Consider the following 14588-nt stretch of genomic DNA (forward strand, 5'->3'; position numbering starts at 1 on the left):
TTGCTACTTTCCCCAAAACCCAAAGATGAAAAAGTTATTCGGGAGCGCTCCGTATTTTTCATTGTGTACTTGTCTATCAGCGTTGCGTGTGTCAGCTGGTGTGGTCTCAGTACAACAGCCAATCAAATTAGATCTACTTTGTTTTCATCACACAGCATTCATCCAAATTGCAGGACAACCAACGGAGAAGACATGTCCAAACCACACGCCAGTGAACAAAAAATGATACCTAAAATAATTTCGTTTGGGTATAAAAATTACGAGGTGGTCAACACAAAACGGTTTGCAGTATGCAACACATGCGGTTCGAAAATTACTGATGGAGAGGCAACAACTTCCAACTTCGTCCGGCATTTGAAGTTGCACAAAGAACGGTAAGTTTTGAATGTAAGATAACGTTTATTGGCTAAGTAACGTGACTTTTATTTGCTGTGTAGTTAAATCAGTGAGGCTGTAAACTCACTGCTAACGTTATAACGTTATTGCAAACACGGGAATCTGTTGCAGTTCACTACCTTATTCATACTTTTTGTTCAGTGATTTTTTTAAGCAGGGTTACGTTAGTCAATATATCACACGTAACGTTAGACGGCGGTCAGCAGCACCGCGTATTTTAGACACCTAAAAAAAGACAAAAATAGTAAAATAAAGGTCAGTTAAAATGTATACTATATTATGAATATGTGTACCGTTTTAGCTAGCTTTCTGACATACTGTTGGTTGTTTACCTCAGTGGTCCCCAACCACCGGGCCGCGGCCCGGTACTGGTCCGTGGATCGATTGGTATCGGGCCGCACAAGAATTTTTTTTTATTTTTTATTTTTTTAAATTAAATCAACATAAAAAACACAAGATACACTTACAAGTAGTGCACCAACCCAAAAAAACTCTCTCCCCCTTTTGTTCTGGGCATTGAACATGAAGACTCTTCCTTCACTGTTCCGAGTGGCCATGAGAGTCTTGGCAGTGCCTGCCTCCAGTGCTCCAGTGGAGCGAGTTTTCAGCCATGGTGGCATCATACTACGCCCCCATCGTGCACAAATGACTGACAGACTCTTGGCTAATTTGGTCTTTTGCAAATGCAATGCAGCATAGGGCCCTGACATATAAAAAGTACAACTTTTTTGTTATGTTCACGTATATGTCATGTTTTTTCAATGTTAACACTTTTGTACAAATAAGTACATTTGCACTTTATTTTTCAATGTGTTTGTTCTGTAAAGGAATGAGTTACTGTTTAAAATGACTGGTTAATAGTGCTATTATAAAGTGCAATGTCAGCACAATTTTCTTTCCTTCAATTTAAAATGCACTTGTTTTAATAAATAAATACAGCGTTTGAAAAGCATACACAATCTGTGTTAATATATTAGTCTGTGGTTAAAAGGACTTGAAAGGACTCGAAACTCAAAATGCAGGACTTAGGACTTGACTTGAGACTTTCCAGTCTTGACTTTGGACTTGACTCGGGGCTTGCCTGTCTTGACTCGGGACTTGACTCGGACTTGAGGGCAAAGACTTGAGACTTACTTGTGACTTGCAAAACAATGACTTGGTCCCACCTCTGGTTAAAACCATTAAAAATCAGTTCCCAGTGGATTATTTTATTTTTCAATTTTTTTTTCAAAATTGTACCCATCACACAATATCCCTAAAAAAAGCTTAACCATCGTTATAAACACCCGTCCATTTTCCTGTGACGTCACATAGTGAAGCCAACACAAACAAACATGGCGCATAGAACAGCAAGCTATAGCGACATTAGCTCGGATTCAGACTCGGATTTCAGCGGCTTAAGCGATTCAACAGATTACGCATGTATTGAAACGGATGGTTGTAGTGTGGAGGCAGGTAGCGAAAACGAAATTGAAGAAGAAACTGAAGCTATTGAGCCATATCGGTTTGAACCGTATGCAAACGAAACTGACGAAAACGATGCGACAGCCAGCGACACGGGAGAAAGCGAGGACGAATTCGGCAATCGCCTTCTAACCAACGATTGGTATGTGTTTGTTTGGCATTAAAGGAAACTAACAACTATGAACTAGGTTTACAGCATATGAAATACATTTGGCAACAACATGCACTTTGAGAGTGCAGACAGCCCATTTCAGGCGCGCTAAGAACATATATTTTTCCACGATTTCAGCACTCAGGTTAACCATACCTAAATAGACACAAAATACTGCATTACACAAGACTACCCGAATGTACTCGAATGATTGAAAAAAATAAATGTTTTTAATCTAAATTATTGGTAAACACAGTTTATATATAATAATTTACGTAAAACCTCGAGTAATGAATAAAGTTTTCATCAATTAATATATTCTGTAGACATACCCTCATCCACTCTCTTTTCCTGAAAGCTGATCTGTCCAGTTTTGGAGTTGATGTCAGCAGGCCAGGGGAGCTAGGGTCGATATTCTTCTCTTGATCATCTTCGGTGGCATAAGGGACGGTTGCCATCTCTGTCGTAGCATAGCTTTCGTCGGTAAAGTGTGCGGAACAAACGACTGACCATTTCGTCGGCTTTCCCCACACCCTCGTATTTTGAACAAATTCCGTCCAATTTCTTGCCACTTTGGCATCTTTGGGCCACTGGTGCAACTTGAATCCGTCCCTGTTCGTGTTGTTACACCCTCCGACAACACACCGACGAAAGTGAGAAAATGGCGGGTTGCTTCCCGATGTGACGTCACTATTAGAAAGGCGTTTAATTCGCCAAAATTCACCCATTTAGAGTTCGGAAATCGGTAAAAAAAAATATATGGTCTTTTTCTGCAACATCAAGGTACCGTATTTTCCGCACCATAAGGCGCCCTGGGTTATAAGCCGCGCCTTCAATGAACGGCATATTTCAAAACTTTGTCCACCTATAAGCCGCCCCGTGTTATAAGCCGCATCTAACTGCGCTAAAGGAATGTCAAAAAAACAGTCAGATAGGTCAGTCAAACTTTAATAATATATTAAAAACCAGCGTGATGTGGGCGCGCATGGAGTCGTATATCAACATGGACGGAGCTGCGTGAAAAAAGCCACCCGGCCTCTTCGCGTAAACTTCCCTTAACCACTCGCTCATCTTTTCTTCATCCATCCATCCCTTCGAGTTAGCTTTTATGATGACGCCGGCTGGAAAGGTCTCTTTTGGCAAGGTCTTCCTTTTGAATATCACCATGGGTGGAAGTTTCTGGCCATTAGCATGGCAAGCTAGAACCACAGTGAAGGATGACTTCTCATTCCCTGTGGTGCGAATATTCACCGTACGTGCTCCCGTTGTATCCACAGTGCGGTTCACAGGAATATCAAAAGTCAGTGGAACCTCGTCCATGTTGATAATGTTCTCTGGTCGGATCTTTTTTTCAGTTATCTTGTTTTTACAATATGCACGGAAAGTAGCCAGCTTTTCTTGAAAGTCTTTAGGCAGTTGCTGTGAAATAGTAGTCCGTGTGCGGATGGAGAGATTGCGTCTTTTCATGAACCGGAAACCTGTCGCTTAGTAGGAGCCATTTTGTGAGTAGGAGCCATTTTGTGGTCTTTACAGATGTAAACACACAAAGGAAATGAAACGTAATATCCGCGCGCTTCTTCTTCTTCTACGGGGGCGGGTGGTTGCTTACAGTAGAAGAAGAAGCGCTTCCTCTTCTATGGGGGCGGGTGCTTACCTTGGCGGTTGCTTGCGTAGAAGAAGAAGCACTTCCTCTTCTACGGGGAAAAAAGATGGCGGCTGTTTACCGTAGTTGCGAGACCGAAACTTTATGGAAATGAATCTTAATATTAATCCATATATAAAGCGCACCGGGTTATAAGCCGCACTGTCAGCTTTTGAGTAAATTTGTGGTTTTTAGGTGCGGCTAATAGTGCGGAAAATACGGTATATATTGACGCTTACATAGGTCTGGTGATAATGTTCCCCTTTAATTTAGGTAGCCAGGGACTGCAGATGGAAATGAGCTATTTAGCTATTATCTGGTACAGAACATATATGTATCTGAGCTTAATGTTTCTGTGCGTTGTCCCTTCAAATAAAGACTAAACTGAAACTCATATAAATAAACTTTGATTGATTGAATGATGTAGACATGTGGTCCAGTCTTCTCTTCACATCTCTTACTCTTCCCCAACATCTCTTCTTTCACATCATTCTTTTCTTTACACAAGCGCTTGTTTTGCTCTTCCACTTTCTTCATTTGACTTTTGCATTCTTTCATCTCCTCTGATGTGAACTCCACTGCCTTCTTCAAGCTAACAATCATGGCGGCTCTTTCTTTACATTCTTCAACAAGGTCGGCTCATTTAGACTTAAGGACTTGAAATAGTTTTCAAATGACAAAACTTCAAGTCACTCACCTTCATCTTTCGTCTTTATCTCCGTTGGTGATTTGCTGGAAGTTGATTCTCTTTCATGTTCTCTTTTAGCGGACGTCGCCATCTTAGCATAGCAGTAGTCGTCCATCTTCTATCACGTCTTCAATCTTCACTTCAGATAAAACAACATCGCTGCAAAGTCAACTTGTAGACTTTAGAACAAAGGAATCTTCGTGAATGAATAACATTGTTGGATCGTAAATGTAAAACTTTTCCAGGAAGCCAAAGCCGTTCAGTCCGCCCTCTTGGTCGCCTGCAAAAGTCTCGATCCGTTTGCCCATGCGCACAAAAATTAGCCACTTCCGTTTCCTACGGACAGCCGTATTTTTTCCCCCTCCAAAATAAAGCAATTCATTCTTCGTTCATAAAATTTTCATGATGAATTCATACAATAATATATTTGAAATTGTATTTTTTTGTAACAAACTTAAATAAACTTAACCTGTATGGGCCTTTTCATTCGGGAGGTGATGGCTCCCATTTTTATAGTCTTTGATATGACTCGGCCGGGGTTTGAACTCACAACCTACCCATTTCAGGGTGGACTCTAACCACTGAAAGGGAATAGATGGTGTATTGATAATATTAGTATTTTCTTAACACGGTATTTCAAGCACTAAATCGGCGAGGCTATAAAAAAAAAATTATAAAAAAAAAAAAAAAGCAGACGAGCAAAACCTAAAAGAGTAAAGCCTTCACCAAAGGTCACAATTATAAATGAATCTTTCAGCACAAACACAATGTTGACATCTAAAAATAGCCGGCGGTCCGATAGTCGCCATATTAATAATAATAATAATAATAATATATTTTAACAGTGTATTAAAAAACAAAACAAAATAAAATAAATAACTAAATAAAAAGATAATAATAATAAATAAAAATAAAAACCAGAACATACAACATAAGGTGGCAAAAAACATTTCAATAATGAATAAAGCAAAATATGTCCTGGGCCAAAAATCACTACATATTCTCTACTGCTCGCTAGTGTTACCATATCTGAGTTTTTGTGCAGAAATATGGGGAAATAACTACAAATGTGCGCTACATTCGCTAACCGTGTTACAAAAAAGATCAGTTAGAATAATACATAACGTTGGATATAGAGAACACACAAACCCTTTATTTATTAAGTCAGAAATATTAAAGTTTGGTGATTTGGTAAAATTGCAAACAGCTAAAATGATGTACAAAGCAAACTATAACCTGCTACCAAAGAATGTACAACAATTCTTCTCAACTAAAGAGGAGAAATATAACCTTAGAGGAAAAAATAATTTAAAACATTTATATGCACGTACAACACTTAAAACTTTTAGCATATCAGTATGTGGAATTAAATGATGGAATGGATTAAGTAAAGAAGTTAAAAATTGTACTGATATGATCCAGTTTAAGAGGTTGTTCAAAATAATAGTCCTTACAGAGTACAAAAAAGAAGAATTATGAGAAATACTTTCAACCTTATTGAAAATAAGATATTCTTCATCTCAGTATGTTAATAATGACTGAATTAATTAATTAATTACATATTACAAAACTGTTGTATACTAATTCATAGATGTTATTTTATTATATAAAAAGGTCAGTAAATGATTCTATATATTTGTAAACACTTGAAGTGGGAAAGGGGTAGGATTAAATAAGCTTTGCTTCTTCCTACTCCTTTTCGGGCATGATGTAAAATGAAATGATATGAAATTGTGTGATGTATTATGATGTAAGTGTGTTCATGTTCCAAATAAACTAAAGAAAGAAAAAAAAGAACATCCTAATAGCTAGAACAGGGGTCGGCAACCCGCGGCTCTAGAGCCGCATGCGGCTCTTTAGCGCCGCCCTAGTGGCTCTCTGGAGCCTTTTCAAAAATTTATGAAAAATTGTTTTAATATGGTTTCCGTAGAAGGGCAAACATGACGCAAACCTCCCTAATTGTTTTAAAGCACATTGTTTATATTAACCATGCTTCACTGATTCGAGTATTTGGCGAGCGCCGTTTTGTCCTACTAATTTTGGCGGTCCTTGAACTCACCGTAGTTTGTTTACATCAGGGGTGCTCATTACGTCGATCGCGATCTACCAGTCGATCTCGGAGGGTGTGTCAGTCAATCACCAGCCAGGCATTAAAGAAATAGTCCTAAAAATGAGCGATCATAAATCTTCACTATGACGTCACTTTCGTCACTTGATTGACATTCACGGCACCCGAGGGTCTTCTGAGATGACGCTGGCTGCTGCCAGCTCATTAAAATTACCGACTGGAAGGCGAGAAACACTTTATTTCAACAGACTCTGGCGCCGTACCTGTCGTCAAAACTCCAAAGACCGACTGCACAGTTGCACAATAAAAGCGCTGCTTCATCCTGCCTGCGCTACCAAAATAAGAGTCTCAGAAAGCTGGCGTGCACAAGCTAGCAAGCTACGGAGTTTGCCGACAATGTATTTCTTGTAAAGTGTATACAAAGGAGTACGGAAGCTGGACAAATAAGATGCCAAAAACCAACCACTTTCATGTGGTTTTGGACAGAAAGGAGGACTTTTTTTCTCCTCCATTCGAAAATGCGGACGTTATCAGCACCACTGTCTGATTCCTATCAATGCAAGTCATCAGAATCAGGTAATACACCAACTTATATTCTTGTCTTCATGAAAGAAAGGAATCTATATGTGTTAAACATGCTTGTATTATCTTTAACCACCTTTAACTTGTTAACAATATTAACTATATGTGTTAAACATGCTTGTATTATCTTTAAACACCTTTAACTTGTTAACAATATTAACTATTTGTGTTAAACATGCTTGTATTATCTTTAACCACCTTTAAGTTGTTAACAATATTAACTATATGTGTTAAACATACTTGTTTTATCTTCAACCACCTTTAAGTTGTTAACAATATTAACTATTTGTGTTAAACATGCTTGTATTATTTTTAACCACCTTTAACTTGTTAACAATATTAACTATATGTGTTAAACATGCTTGCATTATCTTTAAACACCTTTAACTTGTTAACAAAAACATATATTTCATAAATAAGTAAATATAAATGATATATATGAATGAGGTAGATCCCCACGACTTGATCAATTGAAAAGTAGCTCGCCTGCAGAAAAAGTGTGAGCACCCCTGGTTTACATGTATAACTTTCTCTGACTTTCTAGGACGTGTTTTATGCCACTTCTTTTTCTGTCTCATTTTGTCCACCAAACTTTTAAGGTTGTGCATGAATGCACAAAGGTGAGTTTTGTTGATGTTATTGACTTGTGTGGAGTGCTAATCAGACATATTTGGTCACTGCATGACTGCAAGCTAATCGATGCTAACATGCTATTTAGGCTAGCTATATGTACATATTGCATCATTATGCCGCGTTTGTAGCTATATTTGAGCTCATTTAGTTTCCTTTAAGTCATCTTAATTCAATTTATATCTCATGACACACTATTTGTATGTAATATGGCTTTTAATTTTTTGCGGCTCCAGACAGATTTGTTTTTGTATTTTTGGTCCAATATGGCTCTTTCAACATTTTGGGTTGCCGACCCCTGAGCTAGAACTAATATGCATGTATCTAAAAAAAAAAAAGAAAAAAAAAAAAGGCTTTTTTAAAAAGAAGGGTTTTTAAGCCTTTTTTAAAAAAGTATCCACAGTCTGTGGTGCCCTCAGGTGGTCAGGGAGAGCGTTCCACAGACTGGGAGCGGCAGAGCTCCCATTGTTCGTAGCTTTGTCCTCAGAGGTTGGAGGAGGTTTACTCCATCTGGTGGCCAATGAAAATTACTCAATCGGTAATTTGTAATTGAAAGGTGGCATGGCATTTACCGATATGACCCAATCCAAGCAACCTTCCCTAGTCATGGTGCAGGGGGGAAAAAATCAACCCGCACAAAAATGTAACAAACATGGTCACACGTAACACGACCTGCTCATTAGTTCTAAAATGATATTTCGATAAAGATGGGAAAAACACAATGCACATAAACGGTGCGTACAACAACAACAAACATGGTTGTAGACGCTAAGTTAAATCATGAAATGCAACCTTGCACGGGAAAAAACGATGCATATTTATCCGGGAGAGTCTTGATACCAATTTCCTTGATCCAGTCACACACAAAGAAGTTGTAGACCTCCATGCTTTTCCAAATTTCCGTCTGTTTTGTCGTTGAGAATGATGTCTGGAGCACTAGATAGTTCGATATGTCTGGCAACCCGATTGACGTATAATCCTTGATATCACTTGACTAATCTTTTTTTTGGCTGAAGTATAGGGAACTATTCCATTGCATAGTTGGATTTTTTTTGCTCGTATCTGCTTTTTGCAGGAAGATCTAGGCCCCTTGCACACTGCCATTTTGGCTTGGTTGACCACCACCGGTTTTCCCCTCCGGGAAGAAGAATACCAGCTATCCAATCCAAAAGACTGCCAGCTTTGCACATATAGAAAAATACAGATAATAACTATAGCAATGGCTCTTAAGCATAAAGTTGTGTGATAATATATACAAAATTATTCTAACACCCCATCCAAACAACCTTCCCTAGTCATGGTGCAGGAAAAAAAAATCAACAAACACGGTCACACATAACACAACCTGCTCATTCAATTTTGTGGATATAATGATACACATCCAAACAACATTAAAAATAAAAAATAAAAATTATACCCATCTATTACAAGGGATGATGGGAAGAATTCAAAACACTCTCTCCACACTTATCCATGTTTGCCGCATTTTAGCCTAGTATTTTAAGTCCAATGCCCCAGTCAAAAAGTTTGGGCGCCCCTGATATAAACAGTACATAAAACATAGAACAAAGGAAACGGAAAAAAAGATATAAGATACATACAAATTGTCATGTCTGTGTGATCATGTTTTTGTGTTAGTCATGTTCTGTTTTGTTTTTGGATTTTTTTGTGCACTTTTGTTTTGTCACCATAGCAACCATTAGTTTTCACCTGTCACGTCACGCACCTGTTTCACGTTTTGAGTCACGCACCTGCTTTCACTAATCATGTCTATAGTATTTAAGTTCATTCTTTTCAGTTTGTCGTGTTGACGACATCCCAGCATTTATGCTTCTGCACACTCTCCACACACCCTTAAGACCCTAGATGCTCTTTTTTCATGCCGGTTCCATGCCAAGTAAGTTTTTGTTTATTAAGCCACAGTTAGTGATTTTTGTTGTTCATAGTTTATGCCTTTGTGCAAGTATTTGTTTTCGTAGCCAAGTTGTTTTCTCCGCCACTGTGCTCGCTTTTCGTTTGTACTTTTTTGTAGTTATAGTGTACAAACCAAGCCATAGTCCAAGTCTTGACACAAATAAACTAATAAATATGATAAAACATAAAAGGGATTACTATTGTAAACAGCACAAATCAAATACCGAAGGAACCTGGAAAATACTAAATACAATAATTAGAAACGGATCAGAAAAAGTGCAATATCCAAAACAGCAATTTAGTTACAGATAAAATTAAACAAATAACTTAATTTAATAAGTTCTTTGTAAATGTAGGCCAACCCTTGCAAATAAGATTATCGCACCCACAGAAAAGGGTGGATTAAAGGAGGACGTAATTAGACGAAACCCAAATTCCGACGCTTGCATCCCTTAGGGGCAGCCGGCCTCCATAGCTCCCACTCCCTTCCCTCTGTTGCAAGTTTTGTTGATTCTATTTAACTTGTTTATGTGAGCTATGGGCCTATGGCTATGAGTTGTTTTCCCCTTGGCCTCAGTCTGGACCCCCTCTCTGGAGTCCAGCCTTTGACTGAATATTTTGTTACTCCCCTCCTTCCCAAACGTCTACCTGTTACTCACCTTTTTTTTTTTTTGTAAGGGGCGCCGGAAGTTGGCAGCGATCCTTTTTCTGTCTCCCTGTAATGTTTGTCTGATTTTGAATGGGATTGTGCTGAAAATCCCATTTCCCCTCGGGGATTAATAAAGTACTTCTGAACCTGAATATTCATCAGAAGTGTACACAAAAATGAAAATATCGAAATAGTAAAGAGAATTCTGTAAGAAATGGTCAAATGGCTCTGGTGACATAAATATGCTGCTTGTGAAGGATATCAAACATTCTCACCTTTTACATACAATCAATCTTTCATTACTGGCATGACTGAAAACTGCCAAAATAATTCAATTTCAATAATTACAGGCCCATCTCCTCACTCTCGCAGATTTCAAAAATCTTAGAATAGCTCCAAGGCTGGACAGTTCTATTGAAAAGAACAATGTATTGATTCCGATCAAACGGGTCAACTTGGATGTCAATCATGGAACTGGTGGAAAAGAGAACCACAGCAACAGACAATTGGAATTTTTATTGACGTAAGTAAGGCTTTTAACACCATTGATCATAATCTGCTACTGGGAAAAAATGGAAAAGTATGGTGTCAGAGGCTCTGCACATGTCTGGTTAATGGTTTTTACACATGAACCATGTCCATTCAGATTAAAAACATCACATACGGAGGAGTCCCACAAGGTTCTATCCTGGGGCCAAAATTGTTCATCTTGTAAAATCAGGGGTGTCAAACTCGTTTTAGCTCAGGGGCCGCATGGAGGAAAATATGTGCACATACCAGCCGGGCTATTAAAATCATGGCATTAAAACTACCGTATTTTCCGCACCATAAGCCGCCCTGGGTTATAAGCCGCGCCTTCAATGAACGGCATATTTCAAAACTTTGTCCACCTATAAGCCGCCCCGTGTTATAAGCCGCATCTAACTGCGCTAAAGGGAATGTCAAAAAAACAGTCAGATAGGTCAGTCAAACTTTAATAATATATTAAAAACCAGCGTGATGTGGGCGCGCATGGAGTCGTATATCAACATGGACGGAGCTGCGTGAAAAAAGCCACCCGGCCTCTTCGCGTAAACTTCCCTTAACCACTCGCTCATCTTTTCTTCATCCATCCATCCCTTCGAGTTAGCTTTTATGATGACGCCGGCTGGAAAGGTCTCTTTTGGCAAGGTCTTCCTTTTGAATATCACCATGGGTGGAAGTTTCTGGCCATTAGCATGGCAAGCTAGAACCACAGTGAAGGACGACTTCTCATTCCCTGTGGTGCGAATATTCACCGTACGTGCTCCCGTTGTATCCACAGTGCGGTTCACAGGAATATCAAAAGTCAGTGGAACCTCGTCCATGTTGATAATGTTCTCTGGCCGGATCTTTTTTTCAGCTATCTTGTTTTTACAATATGCACGGAAAGTAGCCAGCTTTTCTTGAAAGTCTTTAGGCAGTTGCTGTGAAATAGTAGTCCGTGTGCGGATGGAGAGATTGCGTCTTTTCATGAACCGGAAACCTGTCGCTTAGTAGGAGCCATTTTGTGGTCTTTACAGATGTAAACACACAAAGGAAATGAAACGTAATATCCGCGCGCTTCTTCTTCTTCTACGGGGGCGGGTGGTTGCTTACAGTAGAAGAAGAAGCGCTTCCTCTTCTATGGGGGCGGGTGCTTACCTTGGCGGTTGCTTGGCGTAGAAGAAGAAGCGCTTCCTCTTCTACGGGGACAAAAGATGGCGGCTGTTTACCGTAGTTGCGAGACCTAAACTTTATGAAAATGAATCTTAATATTAATCCATATATAAAGCGCACCGGGTTATAAGCCGCACTGTCAGCTTTTGAGTAAATTTGTGGTTTTTAGGTGCGGCTAATAGTGCGGAAAATACGGTAAAAAATTGAGACAACTTCAGATTGTTTTCTTTGTCTTACTTTGGTCAAAAAGAGTACAAACACAAAATATTACAATAAAAATATAGAAAAAAAATACAGAAAGAAAGTGAATAACTGAATACATTTACAAACCCCATTTCCATATGAGTTGGGAAATTGTGTTAGATGTAAATATAAACGGAATACAATGATTTGCAAATCATTTTCAACCCATATTCAGTTGAATGCACTACAAAGACAACATATTTGATGTTCAAACTCATAAACTTTATTTTTATTTTTTGCAAATAATAATTAACTTAGAATTTCATGGCTGCAACACGTGCCAAAGTAGTTGGGAAAGGGCATGTTCACCACTGTGTTACATGGCCTTTCCTTTTAACAACACTCAGTAAACGTTTGGGAACTGAGGAGACACATTTTTGAAGCTTCTCAGGTGGAATTCTTTCCCATTCTTGCTTGATGTACAGCTTAAGTTGTTCAACAGTCCGGGGGTCTCCCTTGTGCTATTTTAGGCTTCATAATGCGCCACACATTTTCAATGGGAGACAGGTCTGGACTACAGGCAGGCCAGTCTAGTACCCGCACTCTTTTACTATGAAGCCACGTTGATGTAACACGTGGCTTGGCATTGTCTTGCTGAAATAAGCAGGGGCGTCCATGATAACGTTGCTTGGATGGCAACATATGTTGCTCCAAAACCTGTATGTACCTTTCAGCATTAATGGTGCCTTCACAGATGTGTAAGTTACCCATGTCTTGGCCACTAATACACCCCCATACCATCACACAAGCTGGCTTTTCAACTTTTTGCCTATGACAATCCGGATGGTTCTTTTCCTCTTTGGTCCGGAGGACACAACGTCCACAGTTTCCAAAAACAATTTGAAATGTGGACTCGTCAGACCACAGAACACTTTTCCACTTTGTATCAGTCCATCTTAGATGAGCTCAGGCCCAGCGAAGCCGACGGCGTTTCTGGGTGTTGTTGATAAACGGTTTTCCCCTTGCATAGGAGAGTTTTAACTTGCACTTACAGATGTAGCGACCAACTGTAGTTACTGACAGTGGGTTTCTGAAGTGTTCCTGAGCCCATGTGGTGATATCCTTTACACACTGATGTGGCTTTTTGATGCAGTACAGCCTGAGGGATGGAAGGTCACGGGCTTAGCTGCTTATGTGCAGTGATTTCTCCAGATTCTCTGAACCCTTTGATGATATTACGGACCGTAGATGGTGAAATCCCTAAATTCCTTGCTATAGCTGGTTGAGAAAGGTTTTTCTTAAACTGTTCAACAATTTTCTCACGCATTTGTTGACAAAGTGGTGACCCTCGCCCCATCCTTGTTTGTGAATGACTGAGCATTTCATGGAATCTACTTTTATACCCAATCATGGCACCCACCTGTTCCCAATTTGCCTGCTCACCTGTGGGATGTTCCAAATAAGTGTTTGATGAGCATTCCTCAACTTTATCAGTATTTATTGCCACTTTTCCCAACTTCTTTGTCACGTGTTGCTGCCATCAAATTCTAAAGTTAATGATTATTTGCAAAAAAAAAAAATGTTTATGAGTTTGAACATCAAATATGTTGTCTTTGTAGCATATTCAACTGAATATGGGTTGAAAAGGATTTGCAAATCATTGTATTCCATTTATATTTACATCTAACACAATTTCCCAACTCATATGGAAACGGGGTTTGTGCATATGCATACATATTTGCTTTCTTTTGTATTATTTTTTTAATGACTTTAGTAACATTTATGAAAATCTTTTTCCAAAACACAATAAAGAATGAGAGATTTAACAGGATAATGCATACATTCATCATTTGTTTTCAAAACGGTTACAAAAAAGTAGGACCCCCAAAAATGTTCTGTGAGACCCCATTTTCAAAAATTCCTAGCGCAAACACTGATGGGAGTATCGGTGCGTGCAAAACAGCAGCTGGCTGTGGCCTGCAAGCCTGTTCTAATACCGGTTCTAATATCCTCTTTGACACATAGGTTATATATACATTTTGTCTGTGAGGTATTAAAAAATGTCAAAAGGGACAAGCGGTAGAAAACTGGATGGATGGAAGTGTGTATTGTTTGCAGACGACACCGGTCTTTCCTGCTCTGATGCGGTGGAACATGGGCTCAGAACACTGAAAACATGGTTTGACACCAACAATCCATCATTCAACTTAAGTAAAACTAATCATGTGCTCATTGGTCATTGAAAAATGCATAAACTGATAAAAATCTGAGTAAATGAAATATGAGAATATGAAACTACATTTCTGGGGGTTACCATTGACAGTAAATTGAATTGGAAACTGCATATAAATAAATTGAGGACAAAAAGACAATTGCTGGACTGTATAAAATGAAAACATATGTCGAACAGAAGTACATACTATACACTTCTCTTGTACTTCCACATTTAAGCTACTGCATACCTGCCAACTTTTGAAATCAGAAAAACCAAGTAGCCAGGGTCCAGGGGCCGTAGGCCCCGGTAGGTCCAGGACAAAGTCCTGG

Source organism: Nerophis lumbriciformis, linkage group LG20 (genome assembly GCF_033978685.3).
Source record: "Nerophis lumbriciformis linkage group LG20, RoL_Nlum_v2.1, whole genome shotgun sequence".
Lineage (NCBI taxonomy): Eukaryota > Metazoa > Chordata > Actinopteri > Syngnathiformes > Syngnathidae > Nerophis > Nerophis lumbriciformis.